An 18075-nucleotide genomic window follows, 5' to 3' on the forward strand; every position below is an offset into this window, starting at 1 on the left:
GCTGTAATGCCACGGCACTCTGCCCAGGGGGACAGCTTGAGGCTCTGTCTCAAAAAAAAAAAAAAAAAAAAAGAATTCCTCAAAATCGTAGTCTATTCTGATTTATTTATTTTCAGTTATTTTCATGTGCCAGTAACCACAGCCAAAGTTTTTTCTTGGGTATAATTTTCAAGCCTACCTGAGTCCTTTACTTCCCTGGCCCAGTGCCACTCTCTCAACTGCATGGTGTCTGCCTGGAGGATAATACCTTATGCTTGATGCAGAAGGAAACACTCATAGTCTGATCTTTTGTCCCAGGGTTGTTTACTTGGAAAATCTTAATAACTCTTTGTTGTTCAAAGCTCTTTTTCAGTTTCAGTTTTTGCTGTTTGGGGGTGTAAGAGCAAAGAGCTTTTCTAACTCTATAAAAATCAAAATTTTTATTATAGATTCTTAATATTCCTTGTTTTTTTCTACTTTCAAACTACCAATTCTTCTTTTTTTTTTTTGGATACAGAGTCTCACTTTGTTACCATCGGTAGAGTGCCATGGTGTCAGCTCACAGCAACCTCAAACTCTTAGGCTTAAGCAATCCTCTCACCTCATCCTCCCCAGTAGCTGGGACTACAGGCACTCGCCACAAGGCCCAGCTATTTTTTAAAGATGAGGTCTCACTTTTGCTCAGGCTGGTCTTGAATTTCTGAGCTCCAGCTATCGGCCCATCTCGGCCTCCCAGAGAGCTGGGATTGCAGGTGTGAGTCACCACGCCCAGTCTCAAACTGCAATTCTTCCTATTCTCTTGTTATTTTGTTTTCTTTTGTCTTTGTTATACAAACAAAATGCAATAATGAGCAACCAACACAACTAGGTGTCTGCACACCTAGAATGATAGACTTATAAACAATTAATTGACTCCCAAGTGATTGACAGTTTCACCAAATGCTTTGTCACTGCATAACATAGACTGCCATTTCTCCAGCCTCCAAATGCATTCTCTTTCTGCCCAGTGATTACTAAACCAGTGTCACATAGTTTGAAGTCTTTGTTGATGAAAGAAAAACTTTTTCAAGTTTCCATGACTGCTATACTACAAAAATTTTTTTTTCCTTGGGGCCGTAGTGTTTTATTAGGTCAGGAGACTTGCGAGTTACATATGCTTCACGAGGTCCAGAGATCAAAAGTAGGTGAGTTAAATATCACTCACAATTAATGTGTTAAAGAAAAAAGTGGATGATGTAACAAACTCCAACATTTTAAATGGTCCAAACACATTGAAAGTTTATTAATTACTCTCATAAAATCCAAAATGAATGCTCCTGATCTGTGGAAGAATCTCTTCCACATGGAAATACAGAGAACTAGGCTGTGTCTACCTAGGACTCCACCGTCTTCAAGTTCCCATGTTGACGTGCAAAAAATGGGTGAAAGGGAAAGAGCGAGTGGAGAAATCACATCCATTTCTTAAAAACACATTCGTAACCACTCATATTTCATAAAGAACATAGAAATGGCAACATTGCTAGCAAAAAAGGCTTAGTCCTTTCTGCTTCTGCAGTGTCTTGGGTCCACTAATGTTCTCTGACCCACCCACCAAAAAAAAGCACTAGAAGAAAACAAATTCTAATCCTTGAATTATTGTAGAAAAATATTCATAGAACATTCATTGCAAATTAGCGTATCCTCCACATTCCGAAATCTTTACTAGGAAATTTTTATTGGATCAACATAACACTGAATGAATTGGGGCAAATTATTTGAAAGTAATTCAGAATGGATATTTGTATTATGTAAACACAAAATTCAGAAACAACCACCCATAGTTAAGTTGTACTTGGTTATAGAAAATACAACAAAGGAAAAAATATATAATTGGGAAAAGCAGGGGGGAAAATAACCTACAACAAGGTTAGAACCATGATATTATTAATCCTAAGCCACAATATGGGAAGAGACCAGATGGATAAAGAAATGGGAGCTGAGTTTGCAATGAGATACTGCTACTGACCCACCAGAATGGCTGAAATTTTATAGATCAAACTACCAAGCAACTTGACACTTCTGTTAAGATGTGGAACAATCAGAACTCTCATACTCTATTAGCCAAAGTGAAAATTGGTAAAACCACTTTGGAAAATGAGTAGAAGCCACCAACTCTGGCAACACAGATTCCTGTGGTTTAACAAGTCCACTCCTAATTATATAGTCAACCAAAATGTGTACAGATATACAGCAAGAGATACTATGTGCGTATGGGAATGTTCATAGCAGCATTATCAGTAATAGTCAAAACTTGGAAACAGACCAATTGTCCATTAATAAGAGAGCACAATTCTTTAAATGTATTTTCAAACAATGTTGTACTATAAAACAATGATGAAGAACATACTTCTGCTCCTTCTGCTCCCAGGGACGAATGCCAGAGCATAATATGGAGTATAAAAAGTCAGAGATGCAGATAAGCACTAGATTATTTGGTTTCATAAATTACACATTGAGACAAATCTACTCTGCCGTATTGAAGTCAGCATAGCAATCAGAGAATACCGGGAAAGGCCAGGAAGGAGTTCCCTGAGATGCTGGTCACAGTAAAGACTTTTGGTGGAGTGTTTACACTTAGCTAAACTAAGTTTGCTATGCCCTTAACATTTATGCACTTTTAAAAAAAGGAATCAATGTTTTCATCAATAAATTTTCCTTTTATTTATTATTTCTTTCAACTACAACACCATAATCTGAAACAAGTTGTCTGGTACACTTATTAATAATTAGTTATATTTTTATTACACTTATTCATATTGGAATTTATATTTTATATTTGTGAGTTTATAATATTTTATTTTTATTTTATGTGTCACTTACAGTAGTGGTGATACTAATAAGAAATAAAATTAGATCTATGGATGTTTCGTGCTTCTCAGTGGTACCAGGGACTCATTTTGACTGTCACTCAGAACTTGTACCCAAAGCTGATCACTCACAGGGCAAGTTCTGTTCATGCCAGTGACCATCTGACTGAGTGTTCTCCTCACAGTGTCTGATCTGTTAATTTGTTTCAGGAATTTCCATGACGTCACCAGGTCATTACTTGTTACCTTCAAAATGTGCTGCTTTGTTTCCAGCCCACAGCAAAGTAAATACATTTTGTTATTTGTAGGGAGTCTAATTCCATGGAATTAAACAATTTCAAATAGATTATTGAATGACTAAAAACATCTTAGCTTTTTATATCCATATCCGTAGACTCTTAAATATCTGGAAACTGACAGCATCTCTTATTTCTAGCACAGATTTTAGATTAAGTAGGGGAGAGCCTTTTCCTTAACTCTTTTCAATAAATGATTTGTCACTGAATAATTTGAAAGAGCTACTTAAAGATGCCTACACCAGTAATATTTTAAGGGCTTTATACTTAAGTTGTGAACCTAATCTGTCTATTGATTTTTTTTTTTTTTACTCAATCTTCTCCTTGGAAATTAGCCTCTGTTCTGTAAAAATCTTTACCAGCTTTGAAGTGGACAGGATATCGTTCTATGTTTAAATATATATCATACTAATGCAATAGTTTCAACTTAAGCCCTTTGTTTTCATTTCTGGGGGGAGATGGTATTCAATCTATCAGTCCCTCTGATAGGTGCTGGGTACATAACAATGACTGATTCACAGCCTTTGTCCTCAAAAAACTCACAATTATGTGGGAAAAAATTACCAAAAGTAAATATAAAAAACTGTGAGGTACGTACCATATGCAATGAAGAAGAATCAATATCACTCGGCATATCAGGAAATCTTTAGAAAAAAGACATCATCAGAACCCAAAAGTTCTACATAAAAATGACTTCACATCTGTGTACTACTGATTATTTGCAAGCACTTCATATGTGTTTCATTTTTCTTACAAAAAAAAAAAATCCCTGTGAGTTTTATATTGGTATTATTATTATTACACCTAAGTCAAGTGACTTGACAAGGCCATTCAGAACTTGAAATATTAGCATTTAGGTTCAGATCTCTGAAGGGTTAGTAAGGTTTAGAAGAAAGATAGAGGGCTTTGTAATCAGAGCAAACTATTTTGAAGCACTTCTTTGCTACAGCAGAATGAGAAAATTATTTGTCTTTTCTGAGCCTTGGTTTCTTAATCTGTAACATAGTATAATCTTACATCAGGATTACCATGTGCTTTATAGGAGACCAAAAATGTATGTAAAGTATCTGTCACTCTGTTTATTGAATTGGTGCTCAATCACCTGGCATATTATTTTCTTCTTCAGACACTGAGGGATGACAAATCAATGTCCCAGAGAGACAACTAGGGCAGCAATGTGGAGGAGGGATGAAAATATCAGGAAACATAAGAAATGTACAGTTGTTAGGAGTGTTCTGCAATAGTCTAGCTACAAGCAGATGAATTTTGGAAGCAAGGCAGTAACAGGTGGGATGGAGAAGAGGAAAGGACGCTGAGAAACATCTAGAAGTAGAATAGCCCTGATAATTGGATGACCGTCAGAAGTGGAAAGGAAGGCAGAATAACCTGACAATTAATAATTTGGGAAACTGTTATATGATATCACCAGGAACTGAGGTAGGAAATACATATGGATAAGATGGTTTGCAAGTGAATACTCAATAATCTTTTAGACATGTTGATTTAGGGATCCTAGAGACAAGAAATGTCTAAGTAGACAGTTGAAGACATAAGTCTGAAGCTCAAGAAAAAAGTCAGGATTGTTAATTTAGATTTCAGAGTCAATAAACATTCTGGTGCAAATGTCTTTGTGGTAAAATGACTTTTGTTCTCCTAGGTAGCTACCTAGTCATGGAATTGCAGGATCAAATAGATGTCAACTTTTAGTTATTTGAGGATTCTTCACACTTCTTTCCATAATAATCAGTTTGCTTCAAGCATTCTACATTGTATACCAAATCATCACAGTATACCCCATAAATGTTTACAGTTATTATTTTAATTAAAAATGAATATATAATATTTTCAAACATAAAACAATTTCAGAGTCAAGTCATAAATTAGAGTTGAAGTCAATTAGGGAGATTTAGACCAGATACAGAAAAAGACAAAGACTAAAAACCTGAGGAATAAGAATGTTTAAGGATCAGGCAGTGATGTGGGGTGAGAGGAATACAGGCAAAAAAAAAAACAAACAAACCATTTTTCGTCTAATATTTAAAAGACAAACAAGGAAAGTGACACGGCATAGAAATCAATAGAAGTGAGACTTAAGAGGGAGGATCAACAAATAAATTGCCGCAGTAAATGGCACTGGAGAAAGATACGAGGCCTAGTGTAAGGTCACAGGTGAAGCTTTGAGAGCCTTAGTGAATTGGATGAAAGAATTTGTTGGGAAAAGAGAGACCATGAGTCTACAGAAGATGATGAGCATGTGCAAAGACACAGACTTAGGAAATAATGAGAAGTGTTTGGTAAATACTGAGTTAATGGGGCCATCTCTGCCTTATCTCATTTTTGTGCAAAATAAGGAAAAAAGGCACCCTCTTTAGTAGACACGAAGTGTGCCCAGCTAGGTAAGAGGGCAATGGGGTTTCAGCTCCCTCATGCTGCTGGCTCTGTGCAGTGTACACACTGTGTAACTATTTGCAAGAGCCCTGAGCAAACAGTCTATTGAGTTGAAATGCAGGGTATAGGAAGGGCAGCCCTAGGACATAAATATGGGATGGCGTCTTATAGATCACCCTGTGGAGAGTCTTGAAAGCCAGTTGAGAATTTTGTGTTCAATTTAGGAGACAATGGGGAATCATCCATGTCTAGGAGGTTCACTTAAGGAAGAGGAGGTTGGCAGCAAAATGCAGATGGCGGGAGGCGGGGAACACAGGTGGGAGGAAAACTACTTAGGAAGCAATTTCAATTGGATAGCTAAAATCACAGGCTCATTTTTTCTTTGAACTAAGACATTTTAAATGAAGTCTAGGGGAAATAAAAGGTCAGGAAAAGCCATGTTTATCCATGGAGCTTTGGTTTCTGAAATATAAAAAGAATTAGCTCCTCCAGGAACAAATTAGTCAGACTCTGTTCACCTTGGCAATATAATTTAGTGCCCTGCTTTCCACCTCTCCAAGGAGCTACAATGCTTTGAAGTACTATTTCTGGCCTTTCCCTTGGGTCTTTCTCATGTTTCCTGCTACTAGGAGAAAAGCTGAGTCCTAGAAGGGCAGAAGAAGTTTAAGAACTAAAATGTTCAGTCAAAACAACTCACCTGACCTCACTCTCCTGCTTTTTGCTTATGCCCCTTAGCTCTTAAAATGAGAAAATGACTATTGTCTGACTTGTAGGTACTTCCTTGATTTTGTTTTTGTTTTTATTTGGTTGTTTTTAGGTTTCTTTTTTGAAACAAGGTCTTGCTCTGAGACATGGGCTAGCTAGAGCACAGTGACATCATCACAGTTCGCTTCAACCTCAAACTTCTGAGCTCAAGAGATCTCCGTGCCTCAGCCTCCCAAGTAGCTGAGACTACAGGCATGCACCATCATGCTTGACTAATTTTTTTTTTTTTTTTAGTAGAGATGGGGTCTTGCTCTTGCTCATGCTGATCTCGAACTCTCAACCTTAAGCCATCCTCCTGCCTCAGCCCCCAACAGTGTTAGGATTACAGGTATGAGCCACTGTGCCCTGCCTACTTCATTGTTTTAATGAGTCAGTTATCCTGGTTTGATGACTCCAAAAAGACAACTTAAAGATAAAAGAAAAAGAAAGAGGAGAATTACTTTTAAAAAGAGAAAAATAAGTTAGAATAAATTAAGGATTATTGAGTGTGTAGTGTGTACCTTGCTTCATTTGAACAACACAAATCACCCATAATTTTTGTAACAATCCTGTTATTACTATCAATATTGTACAGAGAAGAAATCTGAAACTTAGAAATCTTTCTTGCCCAATTGTACAATGGCAACTGGTTCAAAAATTATGCCAAGTTATTAAAAAGGAAAAAGACTATATTAACATGGTATTTCTACTAAGCAATTATTAAAATGAATACACTGAATGTAATGAGTCTATGAGGGTAAAGACTGAAACATACTACGGAGTAGAAAAAGTGTCAAAAGAGTAGTACAGAATTAAAACGTACATAGGTAAAATCTTTCAAAAAACATACACCTCCCAATTCATCCAGTTCCATCCCAGATGGAAAGAGATTTCTGGATGTAACAGAAATGGAACTGAAGATCAAGTTGGAAACTGGTAGCCTCCATAAGTTGAAGATTCAGAGCTGAGATTCCTAGAAAATGAAGACATATGCTAAGAAAGATGAAACTGCACAGAGAAAAGATTCAGGTCCTCTGTAAAGACCACGTTCTACCTCCATATCCCACTCCTAGGAGCATTCAACAGAATGTGTATGTGAGAAAATTATCCATGGCTGGGAAAAAAATGCCTGAAATGATTATAGTGAATAGTGCCTGAATTCAAATAGGGCCAAGAAGAGCATCTGTTCTGACCAGCAGGACCACAAAACCTTTATATCACAGAACCCAGGAAGGTGTTGCTTCAGCAGTGGGAAATTAATTCTAGACTTAGAATTCCTCCAAATCCACCTGAAAATTATTTTTATGACTTGTTAAATCCAAAAATAACAAACTGTTTCCAAGTAACTAAAAAACAGACTCAGGAAGATTTATAGACAGGGTGTCTGTAAAGTTCGTGTGCAATTTAAAATAACTATTTTTTGGACACTCTGTGTAAATACAAAATTATCCAGCACTAAACTAAGTAACATTCACAATATCTGATTTCTATTTAATGATTATGAGCATGTACAAAAGGCAGCAAAACACAAACCATAAGGAAGAAAATAATAAATTAATTGAAATTGACCAAGATTGACATAAATATTAGATATAGGAGGCAAGAATGTTAAAACATTTTATACCTATATTTTATGTGCTAAAAAATCAACAAAGACATAGGATATAAAAAGGCCCAAATTGAATTTCTAGAGATGAAAACTGCCATATTGGAAATTTAAAATACTCTAGCCAGGATTAATGATAGATTAGACATTGCAAAAGAAAAGATTGGTGAACTTGAAAATATAGAAGCAGAAACTATCCAAAATGAAACATATAGAGAAAAAAAAGACATTTTAATGACAAAAAGTGCACAAGAGAATGATGAGATAATTTCATTGTTGTGGTACTCAAAAAAGGAAGGGGGGAACAAAAATAATATTTAAGGAAAAAATGGCCAAAAGTTACAATCTTGATGAAAAAGACTGAAATGCATATCCAAGAAGCTTAATGAATCTCACACACAAGGAACAAGAAGAAAACTATTCCAACATGTAGCTTAATCAAATTGCTGGAAACCAGAGATAAAAAGGAAATCAGAAAAGTAGCCAGAGAAAAAGGACATGTTATGTAGAAAAAAAAAACCTACAGATTACATCAGGTTTTCTCATCAGGAACAAAAAAAAAAAAGAGAAGACAATGGAGAAACATCTTCATCGTAATTTGGGGAGGGAGTGCTGTCAACCTAGAATTCTATACCCACTGAATATACCTTACCAAAAAAAAAGGAGGAGGGCAGAATAAAAGGCTTTTAGATATATAAAACCTTAGATAATTCATCATCAGCACACTCGCTCTACCAGAAAGGTTAAAGGAAGTAATTCAAGGACAAAAATACTACTTTGTGGTTTTATGAATAAGTTACATAAAATATTGATTAGCAACAACATCACTTTCTGCCTATGTGACTTTGGGCAAGTAACATTTTGGGACTTCAATTTTCTCATTAACAATTTGAGAATAATCATATTCCCTACCTCAAGTTATGTGTATATGCATATGCCAGCAAGAATAATGACTAAGGACTGGCATAATACGTAGTACAAGTTCACAGAAGGTGTCTAAAGAGTTAAAGGGTCAAGAAGCCCTATAACTGTTGACTATTATTTATGGTTGCATGTGTCTGTAGTAAAAGTAGAAAAGTATGAGTGAGAAGGACAGACACAGACAACCCCACTAATACACAAAAGCCAAAGGAAAAGAAGAAAAAACGCTGGAGAGGACTGAGTTTGTGAGCAGCAAGGGACTGGAGCAATACTTGTCTTTTTCCTCTCACAGCTACAAGAGAGGAATTCTGCAAGAGAAAGAGAGGAGATGTTCTTTCCACTTCAGCTACATGTAAGCAAAATCAAAGGAAAGAATCTGATCAATTGTGCTTAACTATGCAATCACTTTGTAAGTCCACCCCTCAGGGACTATAGACCGCTGAAGATGAACCTTACTCCTCCTTGGGATGTGGGCAGCTGAGCATGAAATCAAGTTTTGAGCATTGGTTTGAATGAATCTCCTAAGGATCATGTTGGAAACTCGATTCCCATTGTAATAGTAGAAAAATGTGAGGCCTTTAAGAAGTAATTAGGCCATGACAGCTCTCACCTCAAGAGTAGATTAATCCTGTTGTTGCAGGAATGGATTCCTGATAAAAGAGTAAGTTCTGCTGCTCTCTCTGGCTCTCACTCGTGTGTGTACTCTCCCCGGCCCCACCTTGATAAGGCAGCAAGAAGGTCCTGCCCAGACACAGACTCCTCAACTTGTCATTTCCCAGTCTCCAGCACTATAGGAAATATATCTCTTACATTTGTATCTCTACCTTGTCTCAAGTATTGTGTTATAGCAGCACAAAATGAACCTCTACAGAAACTTAGGCATAGGAGTAAATCACTGCCAGGTAGGAAGTTCTTCATTTCATGTCTATGAATGAGCTTCAGAGTCCCAGGAAACTGCATACAAAAAGGAACATATAATGATGTGTGTGTGTGTTGTCTGTGTGTGTATTTGTAGTTAGAGAAAGATTTTATAGTCTTCATAAAATTGTCAAAGTAAACACCTTGACCCCCTAAGTAACACAAACTACTGGCCCAGGAGAAAGCTGATTAAAACCAGAAAGCACACTAATTAGGTTGTCTAATTCTACAAACTAGTTTTATGCTTTAAAGGCTCCCAGTATTTTGTTAGCTCCTGGGATTACCGAGTCAATAAAATGCATTCAAACTGAAGTGGACACTGCAAAGTGATTTACTAACTGACCAGATATACAAGTGTTGTAAGACCCGAACTTTAGAAAATGTATTCCCAGCATTCTTCCCCTTATAATCCAATTTAAAAAGCAAGCTATGATAATCCTGAGGTTACATGGACAGAAATTGGTGCTGAAAGCATTTAAACAGTCTTATTAAAAATCCCCAAATGAGATTCTCAAAGTCTCTCTCACTTTTTGGATTATCTTGGCAAGGGGAACAGAATGTATAAAATATTTTGACCCTTGGGGCATTTATTTTCTCTGAGCATAACTGGATGCTCTGGATTAAACTGTGAGTTGCATGATTTTTAGTTTTGTAGAGGTTTTTGGAAATTTTTTTATACTGTCTTCTATTGCTATCTTTTAATCTCTATATCTGTTGCTAATATTGTTAATGCTACTGCTGTAAATTGCTAATACAGTCTGGAAAGGAAAAAATTTTTGGTTTCATAGCACAGCATTAATCCTTTTACCCTCAAGGTCTAAAAGAATTCACAAGTAAAATTCTAGTACCAATGTTAACATTAACCTTAATATTGCCAAAATGAAAATATTTCCCATGAAGTCACATAATTTTTCTTTTCTTTCTTTTTTTTTTTTAATTTCGAGGCAGAGTCTCACTTGGTCACCCTGGGTAGAGGGCCATGGCATCATAGCTCATAGTAACCTCAGTCTCTTGAGCTCAAGCAATCTTCTTGCCTCAGCCTCCCTAGCAACTGGGACAACAGGCACCTGCCACAATGCCTGGCTATTTTTAGAGACTAGGTCTCGCTCTTACTTAGGTTGGTCTCTAACTCCTGAGCTCAAGCAATCTATTCACCTCTACAGGAGTGAGCCACCGCATCCAGCCTTGCATAATTTTTCTTGAGTAAGTCCTCTATAATCTGATCCATATACTGCCCCACCCTTCCCACTCCATGGTCAGCTGTCACAAAGGAAGGGGAAACCTTCCCTTCATATGTGTTCATGTGTGAGTGCAACACACACACACACAAATAAATAGGTTCAAGTATAAGATCTCTGAAGTCAAGATTTTTATTGTCCCACCAATTACTCTGTTATAGGTGGTACTGCACACCTATAACAGACAGTCAGTAAATTTTCCCACTACTTTACAGTTGGCCTTAGGCAAAGAAAAGAACTACTTTGTTCTAAATCAAACAGGATTACTAATAATATTTAATATGGAAGCCTTGTTTGCCTTGTGATAATGTGTTGAATATTAATGACAATAAATCTCCTTTAAGAGACAAAAAACTGAACCATTAATATGTTGAAATGTTTTCAATGAACTGTTCCTATATATGTGCTCATTAAAAGAAGATTCCAGGTTTTTCCTACCAAAAATTATGTAAAAGACTCTTTAAGTAATAAATATTTCTTATAGATATTCATTAAGTGCAGAGTTGTGGAAGAATTCATTATTCTTTACTATTTCTCTTTCACTGCTAGGATGGGACAAATGTATGACTAAGATTTCTGAGTCATTTTTTATTTGTTTGACAGGGAAGGGACTAGAGGCAGAAAGAAGGTAGTAAAAGATTGACTCAAAAAGTAGCACTGCCGTCACTGTGGGCTCCGTGCTACGAGAATCATGGCTCATAAAGCCCTTATCTGAGAAGAGTCAGAAACTATGTGGATAACAAATAAAAATGACTTCAAGGACAAGCACAGTCATCAGAATGTTTACATTTCATACAATGAAAAATATTGAACGTGATGAAAATGAGGGATAGAAAAAATATGTAAAACAGGTGACTATTGCGTCCTACCAAGAGAGTGAGAGACAGAGACAAAGAGACAGAGAGTGAATACAAGCCTTGAGATTTTTCATTATAGTACATTATAACATGTTTTTCAATACATGCCTTGAGATTTTTAAATATAGTACATTATAACACAAAGTGAGAACTTCGTTTGAAGGAAAAGAAAAAGGGGTTAAATGCCTCAAATACTTCCCCTTTCTGTCATCATTAACGCCAGATAAACCCTTGCCTCCATTATCCCTTTATCATGATAAATATGCTTTCACTTTTTCAAGGCATAATACGAAATTACATCTTAGAGCACTCTGTCATTAACTAACTGATAATTAATCAAGCATTGAGCATCTTCAAAAAGCCAACACTCTGCTAGGAACCAACTTACACAGTTGGGAGTCCCTGTTCTAGGAAAGATCTAAGTACATTCATTTAACAAATACGTAAGGCCTTATCATAGCAGCACACGGGGTAGGGATTGCCTCTGATCCCATGGAGATTACCTTCTCATCCAGAAGATAGACATGAAGCTGCTTACTACACAGTTATTCATTACAACTGTAATGAAAGTTAGCACACATGGTCTAATTTGGAGAACCAAAGTTTTTTTTGTTTTTGTTTTTGTTTTTGTTTTTGAGACAGAATTTCACTATTTGTACCCTCAGTAGAGTGCCATGGCATCACAGCTCACAGCAACCTCAAACTCTTAGGCTTAAGCAATTCTCTTGCCATAGACTCCCAAGTAGCTGGGACTATGAGCACCTGCCACAACACCCAACTATTTTTTTGTTTGTTTGTTTAGCAGGCTTGGGCCAGATTCAATCCCAACAGCTCCAGTGCATGTGGCTGGTGCCCTAACCACTGAGCTACAGGATTCCAGCCCGAAGTTTTATTCTTAGGAATAGTCTAAGCTTCAGAGCTATCCTGTTCCTCATCAAGTTCAAATCTAAGCTCCACTTCTAGCTGTGAACAAGTGGGATGACTTCTCTGGCCACTCTGTGCCTCAGTTTCTTAACTGACAAATTCAAAATAATAATAGAAACTTTTTTTAGACCTGTGGTAAATGAGTTAATATATTTGAAGTACTTAGAACAATGTCTGCCACATAATAAAGCTCAGAAAAAATACTACTTATAATTGCATTTATCAAAAAGGTGGAGAGTAAGAGAAAAGGATAGTAAACATAAGGAGGAAGAAGTAATTCCAGGGAGCATGAAGCGCTTCTGCAAAGGTCCTGAGAAAGGAAACCATAAATCTAAGAAACTAAGGTATATGAAAAGGAAGATAGTGCAAGGTTAGGTCGGAGAGGTGGGCAGGGCCCAGAGCCAGGAAAGCCTTGCAGGTCCTGAAAAGTTTTAGGCATTAATGCAAATGAATGTTATTAAGAGTTTCAATTATAAGATTGACATGGTTATTTTAAGTAAAATAATCTCCACTGCAAAGAATGTAGTATAAGGGTAAAAATGAAAGAAGGAAACTTAAAGAGTTATAGTTGCAAATCCGTGAAAAATGATAGTGGTGAGACATTTAGAATGAGGTGCAGTTTAGGGGATGGGTCACCTTCTCACTGTGTCTCAGAGGGTCATCCTCAGGTCTGTGTGTTTGTGTCCTTATCTCCTCTTGCTGGTAATATAAGGACATCTGTCTTAGGATTAGGGTCTACCCAGATGATTCCACTTTAACTTAATTATTTCTCAAAGGACCTATATCCAAATGCAAGCATATTTTGAGATCCTGGGGCTTAGAGTTTCAACATATGGATTTTGGAGGAATTCAATTCGACCTATAACAATTCCCCTATGTTTGAGGGGAGAGGACCATAAGAAAACGCATGAGCATGTTGTATGAGCAGAATATGTAGATCGAGAATTCAAGGGAAAGGTCTTGTACAGAATTGTCAATTAATATTACTTGCATATTTATGTATGCATTTACTAATAAATGAAGTTGGGGTTTGGATGACATATATTAGATGTATGGATGACAATAGATAATGTATCTATGTCTATATATAGAAAGAGAGAGAGATGGATGAAGTATCAGCATTAACTGTTCAAAGAGAAGGAAGAGGAGGAGACGTGGTGGGGTCGAGGAGAGACTTTACAAATCGAAGAAGAATCTTTGAAGGAGATTAAGACGCAGCAGTCAAAAACAAGAGAGAAATCAAAGAGAAGAAGATCATATAAAGCCAAAGAAAAGGAATGCTTCCAACGGGAGCCAACTACATTAAATGCAGTGGAAATAATGAACAATATAAATCCAACAGGAGATTTCGATATGCAAAGAGACAAACAGGAATACAATGCAGTGTTATGAAGAAATAGAAACACAGTGATACGGGAGCATGGAGGGTCCATGTCTGTCAGTTAATACTCGCTTATGGAGTGGCAATATTAATAGTATTAGAACCACAGTATTAGAAAGTGGAAAAAACACCTGCACTATTGGACTTTACAGTCTAATCAGATTTGAAGTCAAATAATCAGGCATTTAAAACAGTATGTGTGTTAATGGGTGACTGGTTTTGGAGAATCAGAGTTTTGAGGATTTTTTTAACAGAAAGAGGAGACAAAGAGTGAAGGCAAAGAATAGGGATAATTAAGAGACAAACTATTTCCCAAAGCACTGAGTCATGAAAGAGCCCAGTGTTCTGGGGATCAGAGTTACTGGATATGAGGAGAACTGTCCACAAAGAGCCAAGAAATGTGTATGTGAACATGTGTGTGGAAGCCACGCTAGGAAAGAATTCCCAGGCCAAACTAAGACATTTCACTTGTTTCTATGTAAAATGTGTCCAGTAGAAGTTTTTCAATGGGAGCTTGTCAATTTTGTTTTATGGAAATATCATTTACGATGAGCTAGCATATGAGAAGCAGCAAACAGAAACTGATGACAGATGTACATGATTAAGATTCTGCCACTGTGTTACAACAGAGAGGCAATGAGAGCTGCACTGAACTGGTGGCAAAGGGATGTGGAAGAAAGGACAACAGGGAGGGACATTCCTAGGTAGAATCATCACATTCATTTTCAGAAAGAGTGGGAAGAGACAAAAGGATGAGTCTAGAAAGAGGAGTCAATAAAACAAGGCAAATGGTGATGTTATTAAAGAACATGGTAAACTGAAACAATCTGGATGTTCAAGAATGCAGTTGGGGTGGGAAAATATTTTGAAACAATAATCACGCTTTTTTCATTCTTACTCTCCTTCCTTCTTGCAATCAGGCTGCAGTGAAGGTATCTAGATTACCCCCCTCAGACTTGAATGTTATCGCGGAACCGCAAAGAAAAAAAAAGAAAGCTAGCTTCTTACTCCAAAATGGAATTTTGAAGTGCATGCTAAAGATTCTATTACAAAATATTTTTAAGTGAGTAGGACACCGGCCCCATATACCAAGGGTAGCGGGTTCAAACCCGGCCCCAGTCAAACTGCAACAAAAAATAGCCAGGCGTTGTGGCAGGTGCCTGTAGTCCCAGCTACTTGGGAGGCTGAGACAGAAGAATCACCTAAGCCCAGAAGTTGGAGGTTGCTGTGAGCTGTGACGTCACAGCACTCTATCAAAGGTAATAAAGTGAGACAGAGTCTCACTATTACTAAAAGTAAATAAATAAATAGTAAAATAAAATATTTTTAAATTGTAAAATTCTAAATTTTGATGATTGAATGCCAGAGCCCTAAATGAGGATGGACAGAACTTTTAAGCCTTAAATAAAAAACATAGAAAAAAATCTGAGCATGATCAAAATAGTTGCTTCTGCTGTTACAGAAAATGTACAGTGGTGGGGAGGTGGCAAAGAATGAAAGAACCAGAGAAGAAACTAGTATTTATATATGCACTTGGAGCTCTGAGTTAAAAGAAAAAAAATCTACACTAGAGTAAAACTTTATGGTAGGAGAGGGTACATGAAAGACAATAAATTGTCCAAACTGGAAATTAAGAGCAAGGTAGACTTAGAGACCTCTGCTAGTTTGGTTTAGAATTAGCAGATCACAAATGAAGGCATCAATCTCCAAGTCCACAGATTGGCATGATAGAGAATCAAAAAATTTTGGGGTCTATACTGGACGTCTCAGAAGTAAATGACAGAGGTACAGAAGAGTTATGGTGTGTTACGAGTAGAGGGTACCCTGTCTGGGTAAGCACTGGAGATCAGATAAAAATGTAGTCATCTTGGGCAGCGCCTGTGGCTCAAAGGAGTAGGGCACCAGCCCCATATGCTGGAGGTGGAGGGTTCAGGCCCAGACCTGGCCAAAAACTGCAAAAAACCAATGTAGTCATCTTGCCAGGTATACCTTAGGACAGACTGTGATGACCAGAAACCAGCATCAGAGAGGCTACAGGGCAGATACTAGCAAGAAGAGACAAAGAACAGACAGAATCCCACCCTCCTCTTCCTCCTATCATGCCCATTTAAGCCCCTAAAACTTAAATGCAGTCTCACAGAGAATTGGCAAAGGGATAAACAATCAACAGATATTGATTTGATATTTTCTTCTACTAAATAATAAGTTTATTTTAGAAGTTATTTTAGAAAAGATAAAGTTTTGCTTGTAGGTGTTCAGTAAGTAATGGGAATGTACATCCAGGACTAAGAAGAAAAATCTGAGCCAGAGATTCCAGTTTGGATTCATAAATACACAGATGATGAACTAAAGCCACAGAAGTGGGTTAGATAAAGAGTGAGGAGGACAGAGCCCTCAGTGCTGAGGCATTCAGGGGGCAAGCAGAGGAGAAGGAGACAGGAACAAATAGGAGCAAAAAGGTGTGGTCAGAGATGAGAAGCAGAAAAGAGTAATGATAGGAGAGAGGGCGAGACATCCAAGGTCACCAGAATCAGAAAGCTGCAAGACGATATGGAATTCACCTTGGATATAGGCACGTTCTCATTGACCTGACCAGGACATTTTTCATGGAAATGGTAACAGAAGTCAGATTCAATAGGTCCAGAAAAGAATGGGAATTTAACAAAGTAAATATAGTAGATTCAGGTTGTGTTTCTAGAGAAACAATATAAAGAGGAAGGAGGGAGAAAGGGATGAACTTTGAAAGTGATGCTTCACTAAATGATTTAGGTCGGTCTTAATTTGACCTTTATTTTTACTGTAAAGATTTGTTTTGTTTAATTTTGTTTTGTGAATGAGAAAAGGAAGAGTTACGATGGAAGAAAAGAAATAGAAAAAAAGATGAAAGAGTTGACTGACTGTAGGAGTAGCTGTTAGAATGTTGGATAGTGCAAAGAGGAAAGATGGCCGGGGAATGGACCACTGCAAAGGAACAAATGAAGCTGGAATGGATATTGTAAGGCATGTGTTTTGAAAGAATGAAGAAATAAATTAAGTGAATTACATTTACATTTTTCTTGGGAAGATGGCAAGGGGGTGTCAATGGGGGTGAAAAGGAGAGGGCCCCGGAAGATCTTAGCACAACTCGGAATGAACAGAGGCCTACTGAGCAATTCTGAGAGTCTAGCTGAAAGTGAAACTCTACAACCTCAGTGCTGCCTATCAGAACAGTATTTTGATTACTATAGGGGCAATGGTAACTAAGGCAGTTCCCCAGTGTCAGGGTGCTCAGTTACTGGAAACAAGTGAATAAACAGTTGAATGTTATAAGTCCTTTAGATGATGAGTCAACAGGGTACTATATATGGGCAACCACCTTGGGATGGTAGAGAAGGCTTTTCAGAGGACATGACATTTTATTTAGGGTTTGAAGGTGGGCATTTTCTAACAGGACAGAAAAGGAAGATCTCTAAACATAGAGGTAGCATACAGAAATCATAAAATAAAAGATATAGGCAATTTTAGGATATGCTACAAATGTTATGTGATTCTATGATGGAGTGAGGAGTGAGCAGGTTGAAGATTATTTTGGAAAGGTAAAACTAGAGGTTGCAATAAATTATTTCTCAGATTATTTATAATTTTTTTCAGTGGTTTTGTAATTTTAATTATGCAGAGAGTCGCAGGAAAGGTGGACCCACTGCTATCATGAAACAGTAAGATTTTTTAGTATTGTAGTAAAACATGTTCAAAAGGAAACCGAAAAGAGACAGTCTATTATTATCAACAGTTGCATCTAGTCAATTAAACCTTCAGGATTATGTGATAGCTAGATAGAAATAAATAGCTAGATAGCTAGTATGGGTAGATATATGATAAGAAGAAAGAAAGAAAGGAAAGAAAGAAAGAAAGAAAGAAAGAAAGAAAGAAAGAAAGAAAGAAAGAAAGAAAGAAAGAAAGAAAGAGAGAGAGAGAGAGAGAGAGAGAGAGAGAGAGAG

Source organism: Otolemur garnettii, unplaced genomic scaffold, assembly GCF_000181295.1.
Source record: "Otolemur garnettii isolate 467f Iridium unplaced genomic scaffold, OtoGar3 scaffold00010, whole genome shotgun sequence".
In the NCBI taxonomy this organism is placed as follows: domain Eukaryota; kingdom Metazoa; phylum Chordata; class Mammalia; order Primates; family Galagidae; genus Otolemur; species Otolemur garnettii.